Source organism: Engraulis encrasicolus, chromosome 17 (genome assembly GCF_034702125.1).
Source record: "Engraulis encrasicolus isolate BLACKSEA-1 chromosome 17, IST_EnEncr_1.0, whole genome shotgun sequence".
Classification (NCBI taxonomy): domain Eukaryota; kingdom Metazoa; phylum Chordata; class Actinopteri; order Clupeiformes; family Engraulidae; genus Engraulis; species Engraulis encrasicolus.
In genome coordinates this window covers 40,797,685-40,811,202 of record NC_085873.1, presented here as the reverse complement: position 1 = coordinate 40,811,202, position 13,518 = coordinate 40,797,685, and positions in this window count along the sequence as shown.

Genomic DNA, 13,518 nt, shown 5'->3' with positions numbered 1-13,518 from the left:
ACATCTCAAATTTGACCAGGGCATGAAAAAAACGATATTTCACCTGCGGTGTCTCGCCTTAAAGGTGCACTGTGTGGAATGTGGCCACTATGCTGCTCATTGAAACTGTGCTGTCTATTACCAAATTTGATCTGTTCATGAATAGTTACTACATGAACCAATATTTACTAGTAAAACCAAAGTGCAATAATTTTCAGTTAATAATTCAAAATGGCGGATCATGGAGAATATCCCCCTTTTCATGCATGAAAAGTGCAATTTTCCCAGTCATAATGAATACTTAAAATTTGATGGTGGTGGTAAGTATTCATAAAAAATGCAACATTTGTAAGCAGGCAGCATGAATTCTGGGGAAAAAAAAAATATATATATATATTATACGGTGCACCTTTAAAGCCTGCCGGACTGCTCTTGGCCTCAAATTCCCGGCCCGATGTCTTGCCACAGTGCTGCCCTGATGGCAGCTGACCTCTAGTGATGCTTCTGTGGACGCTGCGGCCGAGCCTGACGTGCTCCGAATCCGAATCCAGCCGTGGAAGTTAGCACTGCACAGGACCCTGCTGCAGTAAGTAGTGTGTGTGCGTGTGTGTGTGTGTCTGAGTGTGTGTGTGCGTGTGTGTGTGTGTGTGTGTGTTTATGTGTGTGTGTGTGTGTGTGTGCGTGTTTATGTGTGTTTATGTGTGTGTGTGTGTGTGTGTGTCTGTGTGTGTGTGTGTGTGTGTGTGTGTGTGTTTATGTGTGTGTGTGTGTGTGTGTCTGTGTGTGTGTGCGTGTGTATGTGTATGTGTGTATCTGAGTATGTGTGTGTGCGTGTGTGTGCATGTGTGTCTGAGCGTGTGTGTGTATGTGTCTGTGTGTGCGCGTGTGCGTATGTGTGTATCTGAGTATGTGTGTGTGCATGTGTGTCTGAGCGTGTGTGTGTATGTGTCTGTGTGTGCGCGTGTGCGTCTGAGTGTGTGTGTGTGTGTGTATGTGTGTGTGTGTGTGTGTGTGTGTGTGTGTGTGTGTGTGTGTGTGTGTGTGTGTGTGTGTACGTGCGCGCGCATGCTTGTGTGCATGTGCACATGCGGGTGTGTGCATGTGTGTGTGTGTGCAGCAAGCAGTGGGCCAGAGACCAAGTCCACTGGCCAGGTGCACCGTACCCTACATAGCACAAGAAGTGAGTCTGTGAATACAAGAGCCACTCATTACCCACCCACATGCAAACATACGGACACACACACACACACACACGGACATGGACACACACACACGTATTAACAAACACACACACACACACACACACACACACACACACACACACACACACACACACACACACACATACACACACACACACACACACACACACACACACACACACGCGCCCACACACACACACACACACACACACACAGACCTCACTACTGCCACCACCCACCTTTTTGGCCAAGGCCAATGCGTAGGCAGCAGCCTTCGTTACATCATACTAAATACAAACCTTGTATTAGTAGCCTGGTCGTAGTAGCATAGCTGGATACAGTGTTATGTTTGTGCCTGACACCAGTGACCAACGTGGAAAAGTTTTCAGCTCTGCAGATGTTTTTGTCGAGAAATGGTGAGAGGGAGGGAAGGAGCAAAAAAAAAAAAAGAAAAAAGAAAAAAAGAGAGGTAGAAGAAAAAATCGGCAAGGCCTGGTGGTCAGGACTTGGAGAGCGAACGGCTGTCCATCTTTCATCCCCCTTAAACAACAAATACGATGGCTATAAATACAATGTGTTTAGACTGTAAGGTGTGCGACTGATTTTTTTGGGGGGGTTCGAAAAATCGCTACATTTCAATTATTATAATTTCACCCCCTTTTGGAAGGTATAGTCAGTATTTTTAAGTACTCAGACTGTAAGGTGTGCGACTGATTTTTTTGGGGGGGTTTCGAAAAATCGCTACATTTCAATTATTATAATTTCACCCCCTTTTGGACGGTATAGTCAGTATTTTTAAGTACTCATCCAAGCCAAAAAAAAGTGTCCAAATGCAAATGTATGACGGCTTTATATATGTGTTCAGACTGCAAGATGTGCGAATGATTTTTTTGGGGGGGTTGAAAAATCGCTACATTTCAATTATTATAATTTCACTCCCTTTTGGAAGGCAGTCAGTATTTTTGAGTACTACTCATCCAAGCCACACAAAAAAAAAACCTGTCCAAATGCCTAAGCTTGAGGGGACAAATATTTAGTTGTGAGTCTCTGTAGCGCCGTCTTCAAATTCTAGGCTGTCAACAGGTCCTGCAGTAAAAATATGGCTTTTACTGTACCACATTAATTTTGTTTTCGCCTCACTGTTGCCAATATGCCAGCATGCCAATTCATTTTTTGTTTTTAAAAAAAAAATTGTTGTTGCTCTAAGTGTTGAAACCATTGCAAAGCACTCTACACAAATGCTACTTACACTCCCATACGCACGTACGCGCACACACAGGCACGCACACACACAGAGACACAGAGAGAGAGAGAGAGAGAGAGAGAGAGAGAATGTATACAGTACATGAACACATACAGTACACAGAAACCAGCACAGATACACACAATCATCTCCTTGCACAACTAGATTTGGAGGATCATACTAAACATATTGTCAAGCTTTCCTTTCATTTTGAAGATGAGGAGTGCCAAACGTTTTCCATTGGGATTAAAACAATGCTGGCACACTTTGTGTTTCTTGTGTGGAGCAATCGTCCACAATCAGTGTTCTTGACACCCAGCCACAGCCACAACGTAACCATCTGTCAGAATATTGCCTGACATTTAGGGCTTGTTTAGATAGTGCCGCGTGCAGTAGGATGTGGTGACAAGCAGGGAAGCCGACAGGGGAGGCGGGGGGGCAAAGGGGTCTGTTGTCCTGGGCCCAGACAGAGAGGGGGTCCTCATTACATTGTATGCATTGGGTGGGGGACCCTTTCAAATGGCTTTGTCCTGGGTACGGCAAAAGTTGTCAGCGGCACTGGTGACAAGTCCCCAAGGGGCACATGGAGGTACAGAATTCGAGCGTGCTTCTGGGAACTTGCTGTTTCTCAAAAAACACAAAACACAAAACACACCAGCAGCACAAACCAAACCGCAAGGCCACCAGGCAGTGTTCCAACGGGTGACGAGACTGGACTGACGGTGGGATGATGATGATGACTGCAGGGACGACACTAATGACACCGCGACATCACCGAGCCCTGTGAGGACATCTGACCACTTCCCAGTCACTGCCACCGCCACTGCCTTCATCTGCTGATGTTTTATGGTAGGCTAAACACAGGGCTGGACATTTTCAGCCAGGACCGGTCCGCCATTGAGAAAGACAATGATGCCTGAGACCAGTGGTGTAGTCTACGTAGAACGCGGGTATACGGAGTATACCCACTTCTAAATTTCAGGGATTTCAGTATACCCACTTAAAATTGATTGATCCATTGTTTTGAATAGCACAAATCTATACAGTATACCCACTTCAAAAAATGCACAAACATACAGTATACCCACTTCAAAAAAGTAGACTACACCACTGCCTGAGACAATTGTTTTAGTAATCTATTACTATAAGCTATTTTGACCACAACAGCCAAAATGAATGTTTAAATCTGAATCAACAGAGGTCAGCTGTGGCAGTATGAGGACTGATACCACTACACTGAGGGGAGGACCAGGCCAAAATCATCATTAGTCCACCGGGCAAATGCCCTGTATGGACTATGGCCAATCCAGCAATCCAAACTACACATAAACACAGACGTACAAACCATCACTTATTCTGGCTCATTCTGGTCGTAGATGATCACTCTGGCTTTCCAATGACAATGGCCTGTGTCTTGTGGCACGCGCTCCAGGATGTCACATTTGCATGATGAAATATTCAAACTCTTGACTAGATTCTCTATTTTAGATTCTTTAGTTGAAACAGCAGTGTATCAACCCTTAAAATATTTTAAAAATAATCCCAGTGGTTTCGAAGAGGGGATGTCTGCGCTTCAGCCTTGGCGGTGCTCACCGTCGAGGACAGCAGTATCAAGACAAGCTGGGCTACTTCACAGTGACTAGACCCAGGGATGACTGGAGCACTCAGCAACTTTTTTAGAGGTTTTTTAAAATTATTTTGGTGCACAAAATGACTGACGTTTCGGCGCAACTGCGCCTTCCTCAGAGTCCAAAAGTTCCAAAAGAGTCCAGAGTCCTCTAAAAAAGTTGCTGAGTGCTCCAGTCATCCCTGGGTCTAATCCCAGTGGCTTATCAAAAGGGTGAGAGAGGAACTTCGGAATTCACCTAGTGCCAGGAATATAACAATTTTCTGAAATCAACGGACAGATTTTGGCTCTAACCTGAAAGGCAGTGATACAGGAAAACATACTTCCCATGCATATGTATTGCAGTATATTTCAAAATGTAATCTGGCATACAGGGCATTTTCCCGGTGGGCCGATAGTCCCCAGGGGCCAATAGTGTTGCTGTTGTGGTCGTTTTCTTGGGGATTGGCCCACAAATTAGAATGGGACGCCCATTGGTCCACCATCAATACAGACAGTGGATTTAGCCAGTCAAGATATAATGCCTAGTATGAAAGGGGGCTGTGAGTCTTCAGGGCCGGTGTATGACAAAAATTCCTGGGTCACTTTTTCGGTCTCAGTCCAGCCCTGCTTTCTAATGGTCTGGCATGAAAGCACAGAAGCAACATAATCCTCTCTCTCTCTTTCTTGGTTTCCATGAAACTTGTCATTTTTCCAATTCCATTTCCTCTGTGGAGCAGTGGGTGCATTCCAATATGTGGCCTTCCGTCCTCCACTTGTGCTTGTGGCCTCGCCCCGCCTCCTGGACCCGACTCCGTGAAGAAAATAATAACTTTTTCCCGCTGTCTGCCTAGCCACAACAGCTTTTGGGGGACTTTTTTTCATTCACCGTCCCGATTGCAAATGAGAAAATTACATTAGAATTGTGCTTTTGCAAGATATTTCTTTAAGTTTCTGTTATCGATGACTTCATCACGAGGTCACAAGCACGCAAGTGAGCAAGGGAGGATGGAAGTCTGCATATTCGAATGCACCCAGTGTAATACGGGCAGACGTGCTGCATTTGAGACCTGATTGTCTCGTCCCAGGTCCAGACAGCCTTATCCATTTCCCATCTCTCGACTATCGGCTTCACTGGAATGAAGGCGGACAACCGTCTGGACTGCTTCTCGCGGTAACACTTTATTTTAGGGACACATCTATTAGCACTAATACATACAATATTAATGCCTGTGTAAGTAACTTGTAAGGCATGTACTAAGCAAAATAAGACAGTTGTTAAGCATGTATTCACAAATGTCTTGTTCATGCCCAATTAGGGATTTATTACTAATATAACCTTAGTAAGGACCAGTAAGCCTATATTTCTATTTATTAGTAAGTAGTAAGTGGCAGAATACAATGTGTACAAGCACAAAACACACTGTGTGAACAAACCCTGAACAGTGTGAAAACAGATGCAGAATAAGGGTCCCTATTCTAAAGTGATGCATTGGTCAGCCCAGATGGCTCAGGGCCTCTGCACTACCAAAGTCCTAGGGCCCCCACATCACCCAGGCCTGCACTACCTAGCCCCCCCGATCTACAAAGTGTAAGGGAATATCAAATAATTAATACTTATCCAGCCGAGTCATCTAGAAGTTTTCTCTTGTTCATATCAATGAGAGGGAGGTAACAAGAGCCTATATATAGCAAGGATTGAACGTACACTTGTCAATGGTGGTGGGTTGGTGAGATGTAATTTTTTTTCATGTACCACTGAGTTTTAATTGTAAAAAAAAACTAAATAAATGCAGAACATTAGAATAATAGTTTTGAAGCAAAACTAAACTACTCTTTTGTGATAATTAAGTGAATGTTTGAGAACATTAGCTTCAAGAAGTGCAGTGCATGATGGGTACGCAATCTAGGCCAACAGACAACCTACTCAGCTCTGAGCCTACGTCCTTAGCTCCTCCCCTCACTTGTGAAATTTAGTTGCTATCCAAACAATTTGCCATGTACGTAACAACAGAAATATTATCATTGCTGCATTGGCCATGCATTGCATTTCTGACTAAGGGCGTACCCATCATGCACTGCACTTCTTGTAGCTAAGTTTCTCAAACATTAACTTATTTATCAGAAAGGAATAGCTTAGTTTCGCTTCCAAACTATTACTCATTGTTATATTCTGCATTTATTGCAGGGTTTTTACAATTAAAACTAATTGGTGTATGAAAAAATGACATCTCACCACCCACCGTCATTGATAACTTTACGTCCAATCCTTGCTATATAATGCTTCCAATTACTCATTAACAAAATGAGTAGAATATGTGAGATCTTCATACCTACTGAGACTAATGTAGAATCTGAAGTGTTCTTACACTTTGCTTCCCGGGGGGGGGGACGACGTAGAGTGGGGGCCCCCTAGGTAGTGCGGGGGCCCTAAGCCATCTGGGCTGAGCAATGCATCACTTTAGAATAGGGACCCTTATTCCACATCTGTTTTCACACTGTTCAGGGTTTGTTCACACAGTGTACCAGGAGCTTATACACATTGTATTCTGGCCCTTACTGCTTACACATAAATAGAAATCTAGGTCTACTAGGTCCTTACTAAGGTTATATTGGTAATAAATCCCTTATTGTGCATGAACAAGACATTTGTGAATACATGCTTAACAACTGTCTTATTTTGCTTAGTACATGCCTTACAAGCTACTTACACATGCATTAATATTTTATGTATTAGTGCTAATAGATGTGTCCCTAAAATAAAGTGTTACCCTTCTCGCTATCATTTCCTCAGTAGACATTTGTAGTACCGTACACCTGCAGCAGGGCATGTGTGACATTTTTTGCTTGGCTTTTTTGCGTACTGGTCATTGTGGCTGGTGGTTTTCTAGAGGTAATAGCCATTTAGCTGTTCTGCTATCCAGAGTTTTGTTGTCAGTGTTTATTTTCTTTAGAATATTCTAGCTTTTAAATCAAACAAATGATACAACTACTGTGATTTGTCACACTAAATAATGAGTTACCTGTCAAAGTGGCTAGTGAGACTGAAGTTGTTACTAGCCACAGCTAGTAGACGTTTTACCAGCATTTCGCTGGTTTGCGGGTTCCAATGCCAAGCCCTGACCTGCAGATAGATAGCTTCGAGGTGATAGGCCAGACAGACAGAAAGAGAGAGAGGGGGGGGGGATTAACAGCAGATGTCAAATTCACAACATAACCATTTCCAGGGCAGTCAGACTTGTACCCCAAAGGTTGCCGGTTCGACTGCTGACCTAACCAGTGTTCTCCCCCATCCTCCTCCATTACTGAGGCACCCTGAGCATGGTACCATCCTGTCACACTGCTCCCGGGTGAGGCATAAATGCAATTTCGTTGTGTGCAGTGTACAGTGAACACTTGTGTGCTGTGGAGTGCTGTGTCACAATGGGAATGGGAGTTGGAGTTTCCACATGGGCTTTTTATTTGGCGTCAACGTAAATCTCCCTAACCCTCTTTCCTTGTCCCTTTGGACTCCAGACAACAAGTGGTAAACAAAGACGCCAGTTGCAAGAGGTGGCAAGAGGAGCCTGAAGGACTTGTGTGAGGAGTTTTAATCTCTCTGACTCCGCTAGGCTCTCCTCCTCCTCCTCCTCCTCCTCCTCCTCAACCTACTCCTCCTCCTCCCTGCTTCTTCCTCCCCTTCCTTTGGGTTCCCTTAGATGACTCCTTGAGGACCTGCTTGGCTGAGCCTGTGTGTCGCCTTAAGGATGCCGGTCGTCATTAAAGTCAAATCAGCCATGTCTGTAATTTTGAAGGCTACCATAGTAAGGACAAGGGAGCACCTGTAGGTTGTACAGGGGTTGGTGCAGTGTTTGAAGCAGTTTTCATGAATTGCACTAAAACAAGGGGAAACAAAGGATTTTAAAAAAAGAAAAAAGAAAGAAATCTCCAAGCTGTTAAGAGGAGGAAATGTTATTGCCTAATTTTCCTTTTTACGATGACTGCTTGAGGACCACCTTGACTGAGCCTTTGTGTTGCCTTTAGTTTATATTTAGGCCTACTTATTTTAGTGTACATCAATTAATAAATAATTAATAAATTATTATTTGTTTGCTATACTTTTTCTTCCAACCTGCCGCGGACCCCCTAGCACCCTTTTGCGGCCCCCCAGGGATCCCCGGCACCCACTTTGAGAACCACTGGTCTATTACCTCACCAGGGACTGTAATACTGCAGAGTGGCTTCAGGGCAGGAAAGGAGCTGCACACATAAAACAGTTTTTTGTTTGAAATTTTCGTATTTATTTGTTTTATGACTTTTTTTCTTAGATTTTGCTTGCGTTACCCTTTCCATGAGTCATAGGTTCCGTATTTGCCAATGAAAGCAGATCTTAGAAATGCGATATGTGCGGTAAGCTATTTGGGGCTAACCTGAAATGCTCGAATTAACCCGAATCATAACAATAGTGAATTTATAACCCATGTAAGATGTCCCTCGTACAAACACACTAATGCACACTGACAGAATGGCCAGCTTTTGAAGTCAGCTTGGAGTGGGTGGAGTTTTTTTTTGGGGGGGGGGGGGGGGGGGGGGGGTCTTTTAGTGGGTGGTGTCTGTCCATCCTCTCCTTGGGCTGGGGGGCAGGGTGGTGGGCATCCTTCAGTGCAAATAATCTATAAAATAAATCAACATTTTCTCAGTATTCTTTTGTTGGCGTGAGAAATAGCTGCTTAGCATATGGGTGTGAGATAATGTGACTCTCTCTCAGGTCAATTGTGTGAAAGCTGACGGCTATTGCACAGCCTGAAAGGAGAGAGTGTATTTAGGCATACCTTTTAGTTCAAGAATGGGAGGCAAGTCACACAATTGAATCGTTGCAAAATAAATAAACTAATTCATAAATAAATCAAATAATATTGTATAAAATTTTTGTGTGAGCATAATTTTTCAATGATAGCAACCTTTCCATGTCATTAGAGGTAAAGTGGAGGGGAAAGTGTTCTTAGGAATACAATTTATTTCAGGAATGGGCGACTTCTCTGTCTGTGGTGTCCTTTTTTATCTCAGTCTTCCTCTCTCTCTCTCTCTCTCTCTCTCTCTCTCTCTCTCTCTCTCTCTCTCTCTCTCTCTCTCTCTCTCTCTCTCTCTCTCTCTCTCAATCACACACCCAGGCTGCAACCCTTTTGATGGCAATAGAAGTAGTAGACTGCCATTTGATGTGGGGGAGCCACCCAGGAAGAGAGGTCTGGTCTGTCCACTGTAATAAGAATAAAAGCCCTGTGAAGCAGCCAGCCCTTAACCAGAATAAAAGAGATGTAATCAACCAGCAGCAGGATCCACCTGCTAACCAATAGCCTTTCTTCTCCTTCTCCTTCTCCTTCTCCTTCTTCTCCTTGTTGTTCTGCTACTTCTTTTCAGGCTGCTGCATTGGTGGTGCCTCCACCCTCATCTCACTGGCTCCGACTGGCTGGCTGGCTGGCTGGCTGGCTGGTTGGAGGGGTCTTTAGGCACTTGCCTTTAATTACTCAATTTGCTTGGAGCCAAAAACAGGTGCAGCAGGCAAAGCAGTGCAGTGCAGTGGCACGAGAAGAAGAGGAATCATTATTGCAGCTAGGCCCGCCGACACGGGGGGACAAAGGGGTATGTTGTCCCGGGCCCAGGGAGATAGGAGGCCCAGAATCGGGTCCCCATTACATTGTATGTATTGGGTAAGGGGCCCTTTCAGATGACTTTGTCCTGGGCCCAGCAAAAGCTGTCAGAGGCCCTGATTGCAGCTATAGCTCACTGGACTGGACTGATAACATGGCTCCGACAAGAGCAGTTTCTACTGAAAAAGAAAAAAACAGAGAGAAAAAGAAAAAAGAAAAAAGCATGACTGACATGTAATATGGACATGGATGAAGATGTCACTGAACATGCCTTTAATTTTGACGACTGCGGATAATTACCCGGCGAGGGAGCAGTGAAATTGTTGCCTTCACCGACCACGAGACCCTTCAGATGTTTCTCATCAAAGGGATGGAGATGTTTTTGCTTGATGAAAAAAAGAGAGAGAGGGAGAGGAGAGGCTGCATGGCAATGCCAGTAATCACTAATTAAATCAGCAGTTCCGTTTTTCTCTGAATGGCCATTCAGACAGAGGAGAAGAGGTGCTTCCTTTCATGTGTAGTAGAACACGCAGCCTGGGTCACCAATCCCATCCGCCTGTCTCTGCAGCCATTTTAGGGCAGCACTTTAGAATAACTACCCAAAAAAGCTTTATAAACACTTTAATAACATGTTAAAAATAATTAACATTTAACAAAGCATTTACAAATGTTGGTAAATGAGTAAGAACTTAACTACGATTGCACAGTGGAGTGGGAATCAACTTCTACTGTGTGAGTTTTATGTGGTTTCATGCCTTCTGCTCTTAGGAGGAGAAACATCCAGGACCGATGCGATCACACTGTGTCTGCTGTGTTAACATAGTATTTCTTGTCCATTTATAAAGATTTCCTAACATTTTGTTGATAATTAGTTCATTATTTATAAAGTGTTTATAAAGCTGTGTATAGGTAGTTAGGTGCTTCCTTTCATGTGTAGTAGTAGAATCATAGAAGACGTCTAGACATTAATAGCCAATATATTCATTCAGCGTTAGAAATGTCAGGAAGGGGACGTATGATATGTTGTATTTTTTTAAAAGGTCAACGTAAAAAGGAAAATAAATTAGGCAATAACATTTCCTCCTCTGAACAGATTCTATGGATGAAGTCTCTTTTAATCCTTTGTTTCCCCTTGTTTCAGGGGAGTTTATCAAAACTGCTTCAAATACTGCACCAAACCCTTTACAAAAACCTACACGTGCTCTCCCTTGCCCTAACTATGGTAACCTTCAAAATTACAGACATGGCTGATTTGACTTTAATGACGATAGGCATCCTCTACTAAACAATATTCCCATTAGTTGAGAACTGCATTATAATAATCTATGTCATCTCTGAATTCAGTATTTTATATATCCCAATGGGGCACTGACACACAGACCAAGACTATGGTTGTGAAAGAGTACATAGAAAAAAACAGCGTGGCACGGCGCGTGTCAGGGGGGCCTTGGCTGGAATCTATCGGCATATGGGGGGCCTTGTCATGGTAAAGTTTTGGGAGCCCCTGTAAAATAGACCATCTGAATAGGTGGCATACTTCTCTAAGTCTGCCCTGTTCATTTCACATTAATGTGTTTGTGTTTTCTTTCTTCTACAGTTCTGTTCATTGTCAGACGGCAGTTACTTAACTGTTTGTCAAAAACATACTGTGTGCCCTTTAAGTGTTGACTGATCCCTCTTGCCTCAAGAACTTCAAAGTGCCAAGCCGACTTTGGAGGCTGTCTGCAAACATTCACACCGACCCGTTCGGTGGTCCCTTCAATTGCTCTGCTTTTCTTTTATGGCACCCCTAGCTTCTCTCTCTTTCTCTCTCTCTCTCTCTTTCTCCCAAATATGTCCCTCTTAGAGCGGGGCATCAGTGAAAAACGGATGACAACAATGACAAGGAAATCTTTCATGGGGGTGTTTATGGATTAGTTTGGGAGGGAATGACATTGGTCTTGTCGCTCATAGTTACATGCATGCTGCACAGACTAGTTCACAAATGCCTCCTTTCCACTGCCGGTTTTCTGGTAGGCCTACAGCTCGAAAAAGTGTGACTCGGCCGCCACTTTTTGCTTTTCCAATAGGCATGACTGCTCAATCGTAAAGCAAAAAGTGGCGGCCGAGTCACACTGTGTCAAGCTGTAGGCCTACCAGAAAACCAGCAGTGGAAAAGAGGCGAAAAAAGGCGTCTGACCTGTCTCTTGACTTCTAACATATCTCTCCCCTCTCTCTCTACCTACAGCTCGACCCCTCATGACAGAGACACACACACACACACACACGCACACACACACACACACACACACACACACACACACACACACACACACACACACACACACACACACACACACACACACACACACACACACACACAGAGATAGAGAGAGAGAGAGAGAGAGAGAGAAAGAGAAAGAGAGACATAGGTAGAGAGAGAGAGTGGGGGGGGGGGGTCAGCTTTACTGTATGTTCAGATGGAGAGCTTTGTGTTTCTTTGGCACCATTGTGCCGCCCGTGTGACTGTCTGTGTGTCCACAGATGTTTTTTGGGTCCCCTCACTGTCCATTTATCCATAGCCTAGCACTGACAAAAGCTGCTGGAGAGAGAGAGAGAGAGAGAGAGAGAGAGAGAGAGAGAGAGAGAGAGAGAGAGAGAGAGAGAGAGAGAGAGAGAGAGAGAGAGAGAGAGAGAGAGAGAGAGAGAAGCGCAGAACAGAACAGAACAGAACAGAACAGAACAGAACAGAACAGAACAGAACAGAACAGAACATATATGGAGAGAGACAGGGGACAGGCAGGAGAGACAATGTGAAAACTGTATATCCTGTGCTTTGAAATGCCTTGTGTGTCTGTTCTCCCTTTTGGCCTTTGTCCCTCATGACAGCTTCAAGCAAAGAGGCTGAAAAGAAAAGAAGCCCTCTCCTCTAGCAGGGTTGGATTGGCCATCTGGCATAGCGGGCATTTCCTTGTGGGCCCCGCACCCTCGTGGGCCCCTATTTCCATAAATGTTTTTTTTTTAAATAATATATTTTTAAAAACATTCCTGAAAATAGGGGCTCACGAGAGTGCGGGGCCCACCCGTGAGTCAGCTCTGTGCCGCTAATTTTGTAGGGGTCCCCTTTAAGCCGGTGCCCGGGTCCTATTTCTCCCCGGGTGCAGCCCTGCCCTCCAGTCTCCCAGATGTCTATAGCCTACACCAGATGACCTAATGGGAACATGACATGAGATGAGAGAAAAAAGCTTTCTCACAACTACCCCATGCCCCCTCCCCCAAATATAAAATGCACAGCTTTTCCAAGCCATTTCTTGATATTTACTGATTCATTTATTTATGTTGACATAATTTATGACCTATAAACCAATCCAAATGAATGAAGGAAGCGAAGGACAGCACTCTTCAGACTATTTCTTTGTTAATTCGCCCACGAATGTTTCGGGCAGAGCCCTTCTTCAGCGTGTAATGGCGATTGCCATTACAGCACCCATTTAAGAACTGTTAAAATATTTAGGCGATAGTGTGGGCGCGTCTTCACCACTTTTTAACTATAAACCAACTCAACCCAACCAACCCATCTCACCACTCTGCTGTGAATCACTGCTGTGCACACAAATCACGGTGTGTCTGACCATTTCAGAGGCTGACGTTTGATCTCATGCATGCAGGGCAAAATATGAAATGCTGTCATATGGTATTGGTGCATCTATGCAGTATTCGGCAGGGGTGTGTTTCTCAAAAGTGTAGTTGTTAGCTAGCAAGCAACTTAGGTAGTTGACAGTGGGAAATTGCATTGGAAACAATTAAGTAGCTGACATAGTTAGCAACTATGGTTTCGAGAAACGCACCCCAGGTTTGTTTCATCCATACGGCTTCCAGAGA